The sequence below is a fragment of the Molossus molossus genome, unplaced genomic scaffold (assembly GCF_014108415.1).
Source record: "Molossus molossus isolate mMolMol1 unplaced genomic scaffold, mMolMol1.p scaffold_m16_p_13, whole genome shotgun sequence".
Classification (NCBI taxonomy): Eukaryota; Metazoa; Chordata; class Mammalia; order Chiroptera; family Molossidae; genus Molossus; species Molossus molossus.
In genome coordinates this window covers 31779257-31796951 of record NW_023425348.1, presented here as the reverse complement: position 1 = coordinate 31796951, position 17695 = coordinate 31779257, and the positions used below count along the sequence as shown (strand labels likewise).

At 38.7% G+C, this 17695-nt stretch overlaps 1 protein-coding gene across 3 annotated transcripts in view; it reads right to left on the bottom strand.

The window, feature by feature from the left end:
• The window catches only part of GRM5 (glutamate metabotropic receptor 5), a 508001-nt gene that overhangs the window by 445095 nt on the left and 45211 nt on the right, over positions 1-17695 (bottom strand). The gene's annotated exons all lie outside the window — the stretch shown is intronic.

Here is a 17695-nt window from a genome sequence, read left to right as displayed (position 1 = left end):
GGGACCACACAGCTGGATAGTAGGAAACAGCTACTAGAACATGAGTATCTAACATATTTGAATATCCTTTCCCACATCATAGGGCCACATCATGAGTTTCCAAAATTAGAGCTGGTATCTGCAGAGGACGGCACATAGATAGGAGAAAGGGGAAGAAGCCTCAGTGTTAAATATCCTGGTGTTAGGTGGACTCTAGGTCCCTTCCTCCTTTGCTTTTCCAGAGACTAATAAGAAAATCTGTGTTTAACTTTACCTGGTTCAATTTATAGAGAGAAACAATATCTTCTTCTTTATAAATTATAGTGAAAGGCTAACTGTGGGCATTTTCTTAGAAAACTCAATGCCTTAGAACCTGCTAACCTTAGTAACAAAGCCTTAGTGAACAGCAATTAATGTTCACAGTGCCTTTGCTTAATTTTCGTAATGCATTAGTTTCCTTTTTTCTTTTAAAACCCCAATAATCTTTCATTAGCTTTACTTTCAGTAATTTACAGTCAGGTTTCTTATTGTATTTTCACTGATTAGTGCAACATTGGTTTGGATATTGTTTTATGAGAGGGATGAAAAACAATTAAAAATAGATATATTTATCAAGGTTCTCAGGCTAATACAGTTGTGAATTTTATAGAAATGACTTAGAGAAGATATGACAGTTATTATGGGTTCAGTCGGGTCTAGCTGACTATTTCTGTATTACAGAGAACTTGGCAAGGGATGCTGAGAAATAAATAGTTAAGCTTGTCTATAGTAAGAATTAATCATAACTGATTAATAAAAACCGGAACTTTACACAAAATTGCCCTTTCAGTCATGGTGGCATCTCAACACTAATGACCTGAACTTTGCAATGCACTTTCACAGGGAACTGGGTGTGATACTCTTGAAAAAGCACAATGATCCATCTTTGCACCATCTCCAGCACCATAACTAACACTATCACCAACACCAGCCACAGCATCTGCCATTCATTGAGTTTTTACTATGGGTAAGTCTGCAAAATGCATTGCTTACATTATTTTACATAATAGTCATGACGTTGTTGTTATGCAGATTTATCAATCCTATTAATATCTACATAATACCAATATCATTTCACAGAAGTTTTTATAGATGAGGAAACTGGAATTTAAGGAGGTTAAATGACTTGCCCCCTTCTCCCATAACTGGTAAGAAACCAAATTTCTATTATACCCCAAATTACTTTGATTCCAAACTAGTTCTTTTAACCAACAAGTTATTTTGTCTCCCATGTTGCTTATCTGATAGCAAAATGCATAGGTTATTGGATGTGCTTTTTACACTGATTCAAAAATATGGATGAATTGAAGGACGAAAGGAAAGGAGGAAGGGAGGGAGGAAGAAAGGAAGGAAGGGACGGAGAGAGGGAGGGAGGGAGGGAGGGAGGGAGGAAGGAAGGAAGGAAGGAAGGAAGGAAGGAAGGAAGGAAGGGAGGGAGAGAGGGAGGAAGGAAGGGAGGAAGGAAGGAAGATTGTTATGGTAATTGTAAAAAGTGGGAAATCTGTGATCAAAGGAGAAAAAATTGAAGATAAACTGAACAACAAACTAAGAGTAGACATGGGTAAAAGAAAACAAAGGCAAACATACCTGCAACTGATACTACAAGTGAATATGTGTAGGGGGAGCCAGACTTTAACACGCTGGTTCACATTCCTTAGGTTGGAGCTTTCAGATCCAATCCAGTGGGCTCTGGCATCAAATTACCATGAGCGGAGTCTCAGCTATTTAACCTAGCATGATGAGAGAGTTCATTTGCTGAGAGAGTTAATCTGATCATCTTGCTTTTTGCAAATGGGGGCCTTTTGGGTATAATCCATGGCAAGTAGAGGACTACAATTTCCTTATAACTCTACCTTGAGTGCATACGTAATTCTGACTCTAGGGCCAAATCTATAAGAAGCAAAAGCTACTGCTGCACAGAAGCGTTTGACAACCCACACCCTACAATAAAAAAGGAGGAAATGCATAAAAGGAGACGAGCTCTCAAAGCACACACAAAAAACTGAACAGAATCTGAAGGCCCCACAGAGACCAAACATTAACATTTTTAAGAGCCTGGGCCCAAATGGTCAAAGAGCAATAAAACAATGCTCAAGAACAACATGAAGAAATCATCCCATACTGTGTGAATAATTTAATAAATTCAGTGCGTGTTCTAACTTGTATTAGCCAAAGCACTGAGAATGTGTTCGTCATTACAGGGGGTGGAGGATTTCTCGTTTGCATAAAATCAACATCCCATGAAGTCCTTAAAAAAAAACAAAAAAAAAACACATATATTTGCAGATGATTACCCAAAGATAGCACTAGAACATTCATTATTCATTAGCTGCATCATTACAAATTTAATATGACCCATTCTCCATATTTCACTGAATCTAAGTCCCTGTGAGCCAAGTCGATACATGCAGTTCTTACTTCCCTTTTCAGTTCAGATTAGATCAGTTTTTGGAATGGCATGTTAGCTCACCTCATGTGAGAATTTTGTAAATGTGATAAATGACAAGTAAAACATACATGCCCTATTTTTCTATATTTGTCAATAACTATTTTAGCAGAAATTATTTAGGCTCTCCTCATCTGTGTTCTTGCTTTGGCCCACAGAGAACACATGTCCATGAGTACTTCTCTGTTCTGGGCAGTATTAGAAGAAAATGTCTATATTTGTCTCTAAACAGTACCAGAGGAGGGAGGGTAATGTTATTCAAGTGTCCATGTGACACTAGACTAAAACTGATTTGTAGATTTTTGCATTGCACTCTATGGGTATCATGTTTTGATCGGAATACTGGTGGAGAAGAGAGTGAAAAATAAAAGCCAGGCACCAAAAACCCGCTAACTGACAATAGATTTTGAAGTGCTGTCGGATCTCTGCTATTACAGCAGAATTACCCAAAACTACTTCCAGGCAGCACTCCTCTGGCTTCTGGTTGCAACAATAGCTGTGAACTGTGAAAGTCCTTCATCATCCCATGTCAACATCCTTTTTATAATTAAGGGTTTAACCAAATGTCATTTCCACTGAGAAATAGTATTTGCATCTGAAGTCTAAATCTGATGTCCCGTTTTCTGTTACATTAACAATTTTAACTCTTTTACAGCACTTATCACAGCCTGCCAGATGATTATTAAAATTGTTGGATTATGTGCCTTGCTCAGTGACTGGAGGGTGGATGTTTGGTGAGTAGAGGTTGATGTTGATTGGTGTGATCTCTCGGTCCTGACAGGGCGTATTATTGGTGAAGGTAGGGACAGATTTAAATTTATAAGGCTATATATTTTTTAATTCTAGTTCAGGAAAGACAGTGGCCAACATGAGTAAATCAAGTCTTATACTGAAGAGATTTGCTAACGTAGTCACACATGACAACACTGAACACACGCACACACGTGTGTGGCTACATCACACATACATAACACACACATGCACACATTGCACACGCCAGGCATCTTCTCTTACCTTTCACAATTGTTGCTAGTAACTCAAGCTCTATTCCTTAATCAAAAGTTTAGCCTGTTTAAGGAAATAAAATTGCAAAGGCCATGGACCATTTTTGTAATATAACTAGTTTCACAACACACGGTATAGAAAGCAATTTGTGTTCCTGGTGGACAGTGCTGGCACATCATAAAAGCACAAAGGAAGTTTGCTGAGCTGATCAGAACTTGGCTTAGAAGTTGTTGCCTCAGTTCATTCTTTTTGCAGATGGGGCTGCTTTTTCCTCTTTGCCTCAATTACTCTTGCCTGCCTGGTTCTGGCCTTGCTTGCTTCTTGTGGTCAGGGCGCCCACTGCAGGTGCTCAGGTGACCAGCACCCACTTATCCTTCATCAAGGATGGTTCATAGGGTGGCCAGTACTGTATGAAGGACCTAGCTTGTGGCTGACGCCAGTCAGTGGAATCACACAAGACACAATATAACATGGTTCAGTTGAAAGAGCACAGAACTAGGTGTCAAAAGATCTGGGTTTAAATAATATTCCATAACTTAATGTTTATTTGAACTTGGATTGGTCACTTTGCTTGTCTAAACCTCAAATCCTCTACTGGTGAAATGAACAATTCTAAAATTTCATTAATCCGGTGATTTTCAACTGGTGTGCCACAAGAATTTTTAAAACAGGCAATACCTGACCATTTAGTCAGGGGGAATGATCTCTTTTCCATTAGACTGTCAAATAAAATATGACAACAGCCAACACAACAATAGCCGTTGGATGTGAATGGAACAAAATTATACCTAACTTTGGTCATATCAGCAAAAATATATTTTTGGGATTGCTACAGAATTTTAGAAATCAGTTTATTTGTGTCATGAGATGAAAAAGGTTGAAAATCACCACATTAATTCATTTCATAAGATTGCTGCATTGTATAATTTTGTAAACTTAATTATCATAAAAAAGTCAGTGAGATCAGATCACACAATTTAACCTTTATAGACAGAACTCTCATTTTTTTCGTTTCTCTTCACGGGAGGTAGCTCATGATATCACTTTGGTGCCAGCTCCAAGGGAACGTGTTGTCTGTTTATTTTATTGTGCTTCTCCCTGCCACTCACCGCTCTGACTGAAGTCAATGGAGTCTTTTGGCAGTATTTAGAAGGTGTGTTCCTTAGGTAATATACAGAAGTAGATGGGCAAACGGAAGTTTTTCTGGATCTGAGTCTGCCCTTATGTGAGTATCTCAGAGCCTTATTCTTCATCAAGGCAATTATCAGTTTTTGTTTTTATTTTTTTTATTTTTCTGAAGCTATTAAGTAGCACACAGACACAGAGAGCACTAACTGCAATTTCCCAATATAGGTTTAAGTACTTTGGAGAGTATTCATTGAACTTTCCATTAGAAAAATCTTCTCGAATGGATAAAAGGCATTTGATTGGAAAGAGCTTCATGAGCTTTCATTAAAACTCGAGTGACTACACACCCTGGTTTGGAAGAATACCAGGCAGCACCTGGCTGTTGTCACCTTGAGTGTACCATTAGCCAGCACTGTGATTTGAGGAACATGTCGTTGTTCTCACTGCTCTTGTCAGTCCCTGCTCTTCTCCAGCATGAACGCAGTACAATCTCAGACATTCATTCAGTAAAAGTAACAAAACAAGACTCATCTATTTATTTTACCATTGATTTGTTCAATATTTTGCATTTATTCTATCACTTACTCAGCACTAATCTCTCATGGAACACTGCGAAAATCACTGGAATATGGAAATAAAAGAACCAGTCCCTATCCTTAAGGGGCATTAGTCCTGTGGAACAGACAGGAGAGGCGAGCCCAAACCACGCTGGGGGGGAGAGTGGGAAGATGTAAGATTATAGGATTACATAAAAAGATTTCTTGGAGGAGTGACATAAGTTTGAAGGCTCAGAATAATGATGATTTTCAGAATAGTTATAGAATTATTATGAAGATACATAGATAATCTCTATATGTCCCATACCCAATTTACCCTATTTCTCCTATTGTTAACATTTTGCTTCAGTGTGGTTCATTTGTCACAAACCATGAAGCAATATTGATAAATTATTATTAACTAAAGTCTATACTTGACTCAGATTTCCTTAGTTTTGGCCCAGTTTCCTTTTTCTTTTCTAGGGTTTCCTCCAGGATACCACATTATATTTAGTTGTTATGTCTCTTTAGGCTCCTTAAGACTGATTGATTCTCAGATTTTTCTTCTTTTAGATTATCTCAATCATTTTGTTTTTATTTATTTATTTATTTATTTTTTATTTATTTATTTATTTATTTTTATCCTCACCCGAGGATATTTTTCCATTTTTTGTACAGATAGAGTGGGAGGGGGAGAGAGAGAGAAACATCGACATGAAGGGACACATCGAGTGGCTGCCACCCGCACAACCAACCAGGGCCGGGGACAAACTGCAACCGAAGTACGTGCCCTTAACGGGAACCGAACCCGGGTCTCTCCAGACCGCAGGCCGACGCTCTAACCGCTGAGCCAAACTGGCCAGGGCTATCTCAATCATTTTGAAAGGTGCTAATCTGGTATCTTGTAGCATGTCCTTCAGCTGGGTTTCATCGGATGTGTTTCTCATGGTTAGAGATTAGGGGTATGTGTTTTTGGCAGGGAAACCACCCAAGAAAGTGCCATTCATCACATCATATCAAGAATACATGCTATCTATATCACTTATAACTTTCTTTTTTAAACTTCACACAAGGACAATTTTTTTTTTCTTTTTTTTGCATTTATCTTTAGATAGAGCAGGAGGGAGAGAGGAAAAAAGACAAAAAGAAACATCTCTGTGAGAGAAACACATTGAGTGGCTGCCACCCACACGACCCCAACCGGGGCCAGGGACAAACCGCAACCATCACTTATGACTTTTTATGTTGAACTTGATTACCTTGCTGAGGTAGTGTTTGTTAGGTTTGTTCACTATGAAGATGTTATTTCACCCTTTCATAGTATCTGGGCTTAGTGCAAAGAAATGTGCCATCTTATAAAAACATTACCTGCCCTGGCCAGTTTGGTTCAGCAGTTAGAGCATCGGCCAGTGAACCAATGAGTTGTGGTTTTGATTCCGGTCAAGGGCATGTACCTAGGTTGTGATTCGTCCCTGGCCCTGGTTGGGGTTGTGTGGAGGCAACCACTTGATGTGTACCTTTCACGTTGATGTTTCTCTCTCTCTCTCTCTCTCTCTCTCTCTCTCTCTCTCTCTCTCTCCCACTCTATCTGAACAAAAATGGGAAAATGTCCTCAGGATAAAAACAAACAAACAAACAAAAATTATCTTTCATCTCAATTAGTTTCCAAATTTCTGAGTAGGAATATTATTTATGATGCTGGAACCTGCAGAAATGTTTCTGCTATACAATGCAGTGATGAATTGATGCCCTTTGGTTTAACTATTCATATGACTTAACGAAAGACAGTGCACTGCCTGAAAGAAGTGGCATAATTCTAGAAGCCCATCTTAGTATAATTTTCTTCAAACACACAGAAAGCTCTGTTTTATGGGCTGCAGCTGGAACAAGCTTAGGACATGCCTCATAATCTCATCAGTGCGAAATCTGGGCAGGGAGTGGGGTGGCATGCAGTTGTGCAAGGTTTGTGGGAGGAAGTAAGTGAAAGAATTCACAATTGTTAATTTTCCACTTTCATCATGTCAAATATACATTGTCTTGTTTAATGTAATCCATTGACTAATCCTGTGAGGTGGGCATCACTGGCCCTATGTTAAAGTAGAGTAATGAAAGACTGGACCATAGACGGTAAGTGGCAGAACTAGAATTTTAATCCAGGTGTTAGGAGTCCCAATCCCATGTTTATAGGACTAAAATATATTTTGAGCCTGGAGCCAACTTTAATAATATATTCCTTTTTTGTTTTCCACCACAGAGATTGAGGAGCAAGCTCACTTGTAGAGAACATTCTTAAGCTAAGTCATCCTGTGTGGGGAGAAGAAAAATAGAGGTCCCTACTAAGAGTGTGAACCAGAGGAGAATTTAGCAAGAGACTGTTGGGATTATAAGAGATCAGTAGGTGTGAGTGCTTAGGAAATCTAGCTATAATGTTATTAGCTAGAGGAGTAAAACCAAAGCATGGCCAGGATGGCCTTCTTTAACTGGACTAGGAGGTAGCTTGCTGACCACCTTCAGGATATTCTTCCTATTGAGCCCATTTCCTTTCCAAAGCCCTGTGAGAGGCCCCAGGGAGAAAGAATTGCCTCATTTCACTAGCTGAGTTTCATATCATCGTTATCTTTATACAACCTCATTAGTCCATAATAAACGAGTTTGTTCTTAGAATAATCTGATACTCAATATTTTGAAGCTAATAACAAAAGGTCAGATTTAAATGTCTATACTATAAAAGAACTACAATGAATGAGGTTCAGTGGATATTTGCAGTTCTGGCAAAAATAAAAACAAAACAAAAGCTCCCTGAAGTTCTTCATAAGCCTCTGCTCCCCTCAATAGCATGAAGAGAAATAAACATATTCAGAAAATAGGGAGGAACTATCACAACAACAAGGTCACCCCATCACCTGCACAGGCCTCTTTCAAAGCAGCCCATGGCCAAGGTTCCTGCTGTCAGTTCACTGAACTGGCACTATATTGGCTAACTGCTTCCTTAATCCCATCTTTCTGCTTCCTTGATTCAGTTCAAGGAAGCTTCCACAAGCTGGGCTGCAGATACCAAAACTATTGGGAGGTCTGGTTCTATGAAAGCTTGCAGCATTCCTAGGTATTTTAATTCATAGAAATGCTTAATTGCAAAGCTCCCTACCATACTGAGCAAACAGTTTTCAAGTGCAAGCTGTACTGAGAACTGGAGCCCAAATTTCTGTGTACACTTGAAAAAGAGAGACAGACACTAAAGGGAAAAAAATCACGTGAAGAAGGCCAGTGCAGCTAAGGAATACAAGCTTTGGAACTGGAAAGGATTTGGCTTGAACTCTAGACATTTCATCATTTAAGCATTTTATTTAAATTCTCAGCACCTTTGTTTCTTCCCCTATGATGGGAGCTATGTCTTTCGCACAATGTTGTTTATCCTTTAAGTCATTCATCCATTCAGAAATATGTAGTGAGTGGATGTTATGTACCACAGTCTCTTTTAGGCATTGGGAATACAGCTGTCAATGTATTGGGCAAAGCTGGCTTTGATGAAGTTGGGGGAGGGACAGATAATAAACAGGAGAACAAGGACAACAAAAAATGAGATTTTGAGATCATGATAAACATTCTTAAGAAAATAAAACAGTGTGACATGGTACATAGTGTCTCAAGGGTTTGGTTTAGTTTGGGTGTGGCCTGGCATAGATGGGGTGGTATTAAGAAGACTACGTGAGAGATATAAGGAAGAATAGGCTGTATGTTTTTAAGGGCAGATGCCGTATCATATTTTTCTCCAGTGTACCCTGTGGGGCCTGGCCTGCAGCAGGGATTCATATATACTACTTTAAATGAATATGTGCTTGGCTCTCTGGTAGGTGATCACTTCATGACTTTTCTTTTTATTCTTGTGAAAGCTGGTTCTCATGGCCTAAAAGATTCAACATACACTATACAGGCTAACCCAAAATTTAAGCATTCTGATATTACAGAACCCTTACTCTACTGTCAGCATTCGCCTACTATTTAAATATGATCCATCACAAGCTAGGAGCTCTGCAAATTTTTTTTAAAAGACAGTAAGACAAAGTCATTTTTCTTATCTGTCTGGCCAGAGAGGTAAAATGTGTTCAAATAGAACTGTAATACAAGACAGGGCCTTAAAATGCCCCCAAGTGTGGTAACAAATGCTTTTGGTATGTCAAGATGACTTATGATGGGGCCCCTGCAGAGTTGAAGGAGGAGGTGTGTTTTAACTGGGTTTAGAAAGAGTTAAAAATCAAAATATAGGAGCAACTGCATTACAGAAATTTTGTTTAAAATAAAATTCCCAGCCATGGCCAGTGTGGCTCAATTGATTGGAGTGTCATCCCATATACCAAAGGTTGCAGGTTCGATTCCTGGTCAGGGCACATGCCAAGTGTTGGGTTCCATCTCCAGTGAGGAAACCGATTGATGTTTCTCTCTGCCTCCCTCTCCCTTCCTTTCTCTCTCTAAATGGTTTGGCTTGGTGGTTAGGGCATTGGCCCACAGACCAGAGACTCACAAGTTTGATTCTGGTCAATGGCATGTACCTCAGTTGTGGTTCGTCCCTGGTCCTGGTTGGGGTCGTGTGGGATGTGTCCCTCTCACATCGACCTCTCTCTCTCTCTCTCTCCCCCCCCCTTTTTCCCACTCTCCCACTCTATCTGAAGACAATAAAAAAAATCCTCTGGTGAGGGTTAAAAATAAATACATACTTACATACAATACACACATACATAAATATATAAAATAAAATTCCCAGGAACTTTATCAAACATTAACCTGCATCAGAATGCTTAAAACAAAGAATGCTGGCCCTCCCCCTCAGAATTTCTGACTCACTAATTCTGGGCTGAGGCCCAGGAATGTGTATTTCTGACAAGTTCTCAAGTGACTCTTCAAATGAATGTTTCCAGGTACATCTCCCTCACAGAGATGTATGATATACCAAGGGGGTATCAGTACACCCCTCTGCTCTATCATGAGTCATGGAAAAAAATAGACATAAGGAGTATGTGGGGGGAGGGGGTGTTCATTGTGTGGGTAGATGTAAACTATTGAAATAAATTTGGACAATGGCCCATACTACAGTATCAGGGAAAATGGTGCCCCTTTCATATTTCTCTGTTTCCCATTTTATTCAACATGGCCCCATCCCCTCCTCTTGTGCCCACTTTATTCTACCTCCCAGACTATCCTACCTTTCATAATGTTAAAGAAACAGAACACTGCCCTGGCCGGTTTGGCTCAGCGGTTAGAGCGTCGGCCTGCGGTCCTGAGAGACCCGGGTTCGGTTCCCGCTAAGGGTGCATACCTCGGTTGCAGTTTGTCCCCGGCCCTGGTTGGTTGTGCGGGTGGCAGCCACTCGATGTGTTCCTTTCACATCGATGTTTCTCTCTCTCTCTCTCTCTGTTCCTCTCTCTCCCTCCCACTCTACCTGAACAAAAAAAAATGGAAAAATGTCCTCCGGTGAGGATTAAAAAAAAAAAGAAAGAAACAGAACACTGCTGGTAAATTTGGCTTAAGACCCACTGAGGTCCTTAGAAATTCTCCTGTCTCAAGGTGACACAGACTAGTTTGTAACTAGTCTCAGACACATGGGCTTCATCAGTTCCTTGATGTTTTTTAATGTTAAGGTAGGTCCTTTAATACATTTTAAAATATCAGTCTTAATCCTAAGGTTATTCACCTCATACAATGTGTCTTTCTCTTTACCTTGGTGATACTCACTGAAACGTACAAATAAAACCTCAGGCAGCTAGATCTGCCATGCTAGAGATACGGAGAGGTCTATGTTGTTGGAGCCCCCAACTGTGCCATCACAACTTTAAAATATCTGCAGCCTGTCTTTGATTTCAGAATTCTCATATCACAAACAATTATGATACTCTATGAATTAATGAAATAGCCTATTTCAGCATTAAATTAAGTTTTAATTTCATTGTTCCAAATATAGAATGCTGTTTATCAGTTGAGGTAGAACTTACTGAACATTAAACACCCGCAGACATGTGCCCTCACACCACCATATCACTCTTTTAGCTCAGAGATCTCAAAACCAATGTAATAGAAAATATTGGTGTTCTGTTCCAACATATTATGGCCAACAATGTCAGAAAAAGAATGTGTTCTCCTTTGTTTAACTTTTTAATGACATATTTTCAATTGTTCGTATAACTGGAAAGAACAGATCTAATAGCCTGGTTTATAAGCTTGAAATTTATGGATCAAGCCCTCTAACCTAATATTGGGCCTAACAGTTTGCTTATAAATTATCATCTATACCTTAGCACATTCCCTCATTATAGTAGATTCCCAAATAACCAGAATTGGCTGTTCTACAGGTGATGACCTCAAATGACAAGCATGCAAATGTGCTCTACATCATGATAAGACAGGTCTTCCACCCAAAAGGGCTAATTTCTCTGTTCCTGGTGTCTTTCGTTAGCCAGAAATCTATAAGATGTTGTCAGGAGAAACTAAAAGCTAAGAACCAAGTGTAGAGAAAATGTAATCTAGAAAGTGTTTTTTTTTTTTTTTTTTTAACTTTTTGGGTTTTTTTATTGATTGGTTTTTTATTGGTTATTTATTTATTCATTTTATTAGAGAGAGGAAGGGAGAAAGAGTAAGTGAGAGATACATGGATTTGTTGTTCCAGTTATTTATGCATCACTGGTTGCTTTTTCTATGTGCCCTGACCATGGATCGAGCCCAAAACCTAGATGTATCAGGACAGTGCTCTAATCAACTTAGCTACCCAGCCAGGGCAGGAACTTAAATTTTTTTAAAATAGCTCTTCCAAAATGGCCAACTCCAAGTGAGCATATTTCAAGGGTACTGAAATAAATAATATGCCACGCAAGGTACCTGAACATTTTATCAGCAAGAAAATATTAAACGAGATTCCAAAATGGCAGCAGAGTGAATGGAAGCTACACAGACCATCTCCCAGGACCAAAATGAAATTACAACTAAAATAAAGAAAAATCATTGGGAAAAAGCAACAGAAAAGCAGCCTGCAAGGATCATATAACCAGGAACACTGACTCGATCCTGGTAGGATTGTGGAGGTGTGAGAGGGGAGCTGGGAGCCCACAGACAGCAGTGGCCATAGCTGTGAGCAGTGCCCTCGGGTTAAACTCCCAAGTGGCTCCACAGCGCAGAGCCAGGACAGAAGCTAATAGCCACAGCCACTACCTTGGGATCCAGCAGAGGAAGGGTGGACTGGACTGAAACTGTGTGGGAACACTTAGGATTTGAAAGGCACTCACAGCTTTTGCTGAGTTGCAGCCACCCAGGACTGTGGCCATCTTACTCCTTCCTAGGGCTCTGGGGAGAGGTGGTGGCCTCTCCCTCGGAGATTCATCCCCACCCAGGTGGGACATTGAAATGCAAATGGAGGCTCACTAACAACCAGCATCTGCTCCACCCTTGGGAAATCCCCTTACACTGAGTACCTGAGGGAGTTTTTCATTCAACTGAGGACCCAAGGCTCTTCAAGCAACCTCTACTGATAGCCTCCAGGCAAAACACTAGAGGATAACTGTACCATTTCTGGGCTAGCAACTCTAATCAGGAAAGTAAGACTTGACAGTGGTGTTTAACGTGGGTCTTCCCTCACTCATCCAAACCCAGGAGAGGGAGCCACAAACAGCAGAACACCAACACCCACAGGGAAAATTTGGCAGGCTCCAAAGCCAACGGTGATAGCAAAAATGGTGAAACAAAGAAACAAAAGCCAAATGAAAGAACAAGAGACATCTACGAAAGATGAGATAAATGTGGAGCAGTTAAGCAAGTTAACAGAGCTAGATTTCAGAGCCATGATCTTGAGGAAGCTCAACAGCATGAGTAAAGACATAGAAATCAACCAATGGGACATTAAAAACGACCAAGAATAAACCAAAAATGACATATCAGAAATAAAGAGCACATTAGAAGGTCTAAACAGAAGAGTAGAGGAAGCTGAGGACTGGATCCGTGAATTACAAGACAGGGTAAAAAATAATCAACCAATCAGAAAACAAAGAGAAAAAAAACAATTAAAAAATAGGAAGACAGCTTAAGAGAACTGTGGGACAACTGGAAATGTAATAACATTCTCATCATAGAAGTCTCTGAAGAATAAAATGAGCAAGGGTTAGAAAATTTATTGGAAGAAATAGTGACAGAAAACTTCCCTAATTTGGTGAAGGAAGAAGGCATTCAAGTTCAAGAAGCACAGAGAGCCCTAAGTGAGAAGACCCCAAACAGGCCCACACCAAGACACATAGTAATCAAAATGCCAAAAATTAAAGACAGAGAGAAAATCCTAAAAGCAGCAAGAGATAAGCAACAGGTTACCTACAAAGGAACCCCCATAAGGTTCTCAGCTGACTTCTCAACAGAAACACAACTGGCCAGAAGAGAATGGCATGAAGTAATCAAGGTCATGACAAACAAGGATCTAAATCCAAGACTACTCTACCCAGAAAGGCTATCATTCAAAATAGATGGTCAAATACAGAGCTTCCCAGACAAAAAATATTTTAAGGGAATACATTAGCACCAAACCAGGGCTGAAAGAAATGTTAAAAGGACTGCTGTAATTAGCAGGAGATATAGGAAAGAAAATAGAACCACACTAAACAAAAATGGCAATAAATAAGTACATATCAATAATTACCTTAAATGTAAATGGAGTCAATGCTCCAATAAAAAGACACAAAGTAGCTGATTGTATAAGAAAGCACAACTCACATATATGTTGTTTACAAGAGACCCACCTCACAATAAAAGACTCACATAGCTTGAAAATGAAGGGATGAAAAAAATCTTCCAAGCAAATGGAAAGAAAAAAAAGTTGGGGTAGCAATACTCATATCTCATAAAATAGATTTCAAAATGAAGGCCATAACTAAAGACAAAGAGGGCCACTACATAATATTGAAAGAATCTATCCAACAGGAAGATATAACCTTGATAAACATATATGCACCCAATATAGGAGCACCAACATATATTAAAAATCTTTTGGAGGACTTCAAAGGAGAAATTGACAGCAACACAATCATAGCAGGTGACTTCAACACCCTGCTGACATCACTGGATAGAGCCTCTAGACAAAACATTAACAAGGAAACAGAGACTCTAAATGAAGCACTAGACCAAATGAATTTAATAGATATTTAAATCTCTACAGAGATTTACACCCCAAAACTATAAAATTCACATTCTTCTCAAGTGCACATGGGACATTCTCAAACATTGACCATGAAAGGACACAAACTAAATCTCTACAAGTTGAAAAAAGATTGAAATCATATCAAACATCATCTCAGATCACAGTGGAATGAAACTAGTAATCAATTGCAACAAAAACATGCAAAGCCATTTGAACACATGGAGGCTAAATAGCATGTTATTAAACACTGAATGGGTTACAGAGAACATTGAGGAAGAAATTAAAAACTTCCTGGAAACCAATGAAAATGAACACACAACAACACAAAATCTATGGGATGCAGCGAAAGCAGTTCTGAGAGGGAAGTTCATAGCACTACAGGTCTACCTCAAGAAACAAGAAACATTTCTAATAGACTATCTAACCTCACAACTTAAAGAACTAGAAAGCAAACAAAAAGAAAACCCCAGAGCAAGTAGAATGAAGGAAATAGTTAAAGATCAGAGCAGAAATAAATGACATAGAGACCAAAAAAAACAGTTCAAAGGATCAATGAAACAAAGAACTGGTTTTTTGAAAAGATAAATAAATTGATGGACCCTTAGCTAGACTCACAAAGAAACAAAGAGAGAGAACCCAAATACACAAAATCAGAAATGCAAGAGGAGAAGAAACAACTGACATCACAAAAATACAAAAGATTGTTAATAACTACTATGAACAATTATATGGCAACAAATTCAACAATCTAAGAGAAATGGACAAATTTCTAGAAACACAGTCTTTCAAATCTGAACTGGGAGGAGATAGAAAACTTGAACAGACCAATAACAACTAAGGAAATTAAAGAGGTAATCTAGACTCTCCCAGCAAACAAAGGCCCAGGCCCCGATGGCTTCACGGGGAAGTTTTATTGAACATTTAAAAAAGAACTAACACACATTCTCCTCAAACTATTGCAAAATATTCAAGGAGAAAGAAGACTTCCAAACTCGTTTTATGAGGCCAGCATAAACTGGAAAAAGACACTACAAAGAAAAAAAAAAACTACAGGCCAATGTTCTTAATGAACATAAACACCAAAATCCTGAACAAAATACAAGCAAATCGGATCCTGCAATACATCAAAAAAATTATCACCATGAACAAGTGGGATTCATCTCAGGGATGTAATGCTGGTACAATATTCGCAAATCAATAAATGCAAAGCCATTTGAACACATGGAGGCTAAATATTCGCAAATCAATAAATGTGATATACCACATAAATAAAACAAAGAATAACAACCACATGATCATATCAATAGATGCTGAAAAAGCATTTGACCAAATCCAGCACCCACTTCTGATAAAAACACTCAGCAATCTGGGAATAAAAGCATGATATCTCGACCTAAAAAAGGCCATATATGAAAGACCTACAGGCAACATCATACTCAAAGGGCAAAAACTAAAAGCATTTCCCTTAAGAATAGGAACAAGACAGAGATGTCCAATTTCACCACTCTTATTTAACATAGTTGTGGAAGTCTTAGCCATAGCAATCAGAAGGGACGAAAAAATAAAAGGGTTCCAAAATGGAAAGGAGGAAGTGAAATGTCATTATTTGCAGATGACATGATATTATACATAGAAAACCCTAAAGACTCCATCAAAAATTTACTAGACTATAAATGAATTTGGTAAAGTAGCAGGATACAAAATTAATGTCAAGAAATCCACGACATTCTTATACACCAATGATGAACTCACAGAAAGAGAAACTGAAAAAACAATCCCATTTACCATCGCGGAAAAAAACCTAGGAATAAACTAACCAAAGAAGTAAAGAACCTATTTGCAGAAAACCACAGGACATTGGAAAAAGAAATAGAGGAAGATATAAAAAAGTGGAAGCACATACCTTGCTTATGGTTTGGAAGAATTAACATCCTTAAAATGTCCATATTCCCAAAGCAACCTATAGATTCAATGCAATCCCCATCAAAATACCAATGACATATTTCACAGAACTAGAACAAATACTTCAAAAGTTTATATGGAACCAAAAAAAGACCCTGAATAGCCACAACAATCTTGAAAAAAGAGAACAAAGTAGGTGGGATCAAAATACCAGATATCAGGTTATACTACAAAGCTACTGTAATCAAAACAGCCTAGTATTTGCACAAGAACAGGCAATAGACCAGTGGAACAGAATAGAGAACCCAAAATTGGACCCAAGACACTATGCTCAATTAATATTTGACAAAGGAGGCAAGAGCATACAATGGAGTAAAGACAGCCTCTTTAACAAATGGTGTTGGGCATATTGGACAGCTACGTGCAAAAAAACTGAAACTAGACCATCAACTTAAATCATACACAAAAATAAACTCAAAATGGATAAAAGACTTAAATGTGACCCGAGAATCCATAAAAATTCAAGAAGAAAATGTAGGCAACAAAATTTCAGACATCATACACAGCAGAATTTTCACTGATACATCACCTGAGGCAACAGAAACAAAGAGAAAAATGAACTCATGGGACCACATCAAACTAAAAAGCTTCTGCACAGCAAAAGAAACAACCATCATAATGGAAAGGCAACCCACTGTATGGGAGAACATCATTGCCAATGATACATCAGATAAAGGGTTGATTTCCAAAATATATAGAGTACTCATACAACTCAACAAAAGGAAGACAAAGAACCCAATTAAAAAATGGGCAGAGGAGCAGAATAAACACATCTTTAAGCAGGACAAACAAATGGCCAAGAGATATATGAAGAAATGCTCAACATCACTAATCATCAGAGTGATGCAAATCAAAACAACAATGAGGTATCACCTGACAACTGTCAGAATGGCCCCAATCAACAAATCATCAAACAATAAGTGTTGGCGAGGATGTGGAGAAAAGGGGACTCTAGTATACTGCTGGCAGGAATGCAGACTGGTGCAGCCACTGTGGAAAACAATATGGTGTTACCTCAAAAAATTAAAAATTGAACTTTCATTTGACCCAGTGATCCCACTTCTAGGAAAATACTCTAAGAAGCCTGAAACACTAATCAGAAAGCATATATGTACCCCCATGTTCATAGCAGCACTATTTACAATAGCTAAGATCTGGAAACAGCCCAAGTGTCCATCAGTAGACAAATGGATAAAAAAACAGTGGTACATATATACACAATAGAGCACTATGGAGCTGTAAGAAAGAAAGATCTCTTATCCTTTGAAATGACATGAAGGGATCTGGTAAGTATTATCCTAAGTGAAACAAGCCAAGCAGAAAAAGACAAATACCACATGATCTCACTTATTTGTGGTACGTAATGAACATAACAGTCTGAGGAATAGGGTAATTCCAGAGACATGGAAGTAGGGTATTGACTGACAACACGCAGAAGAG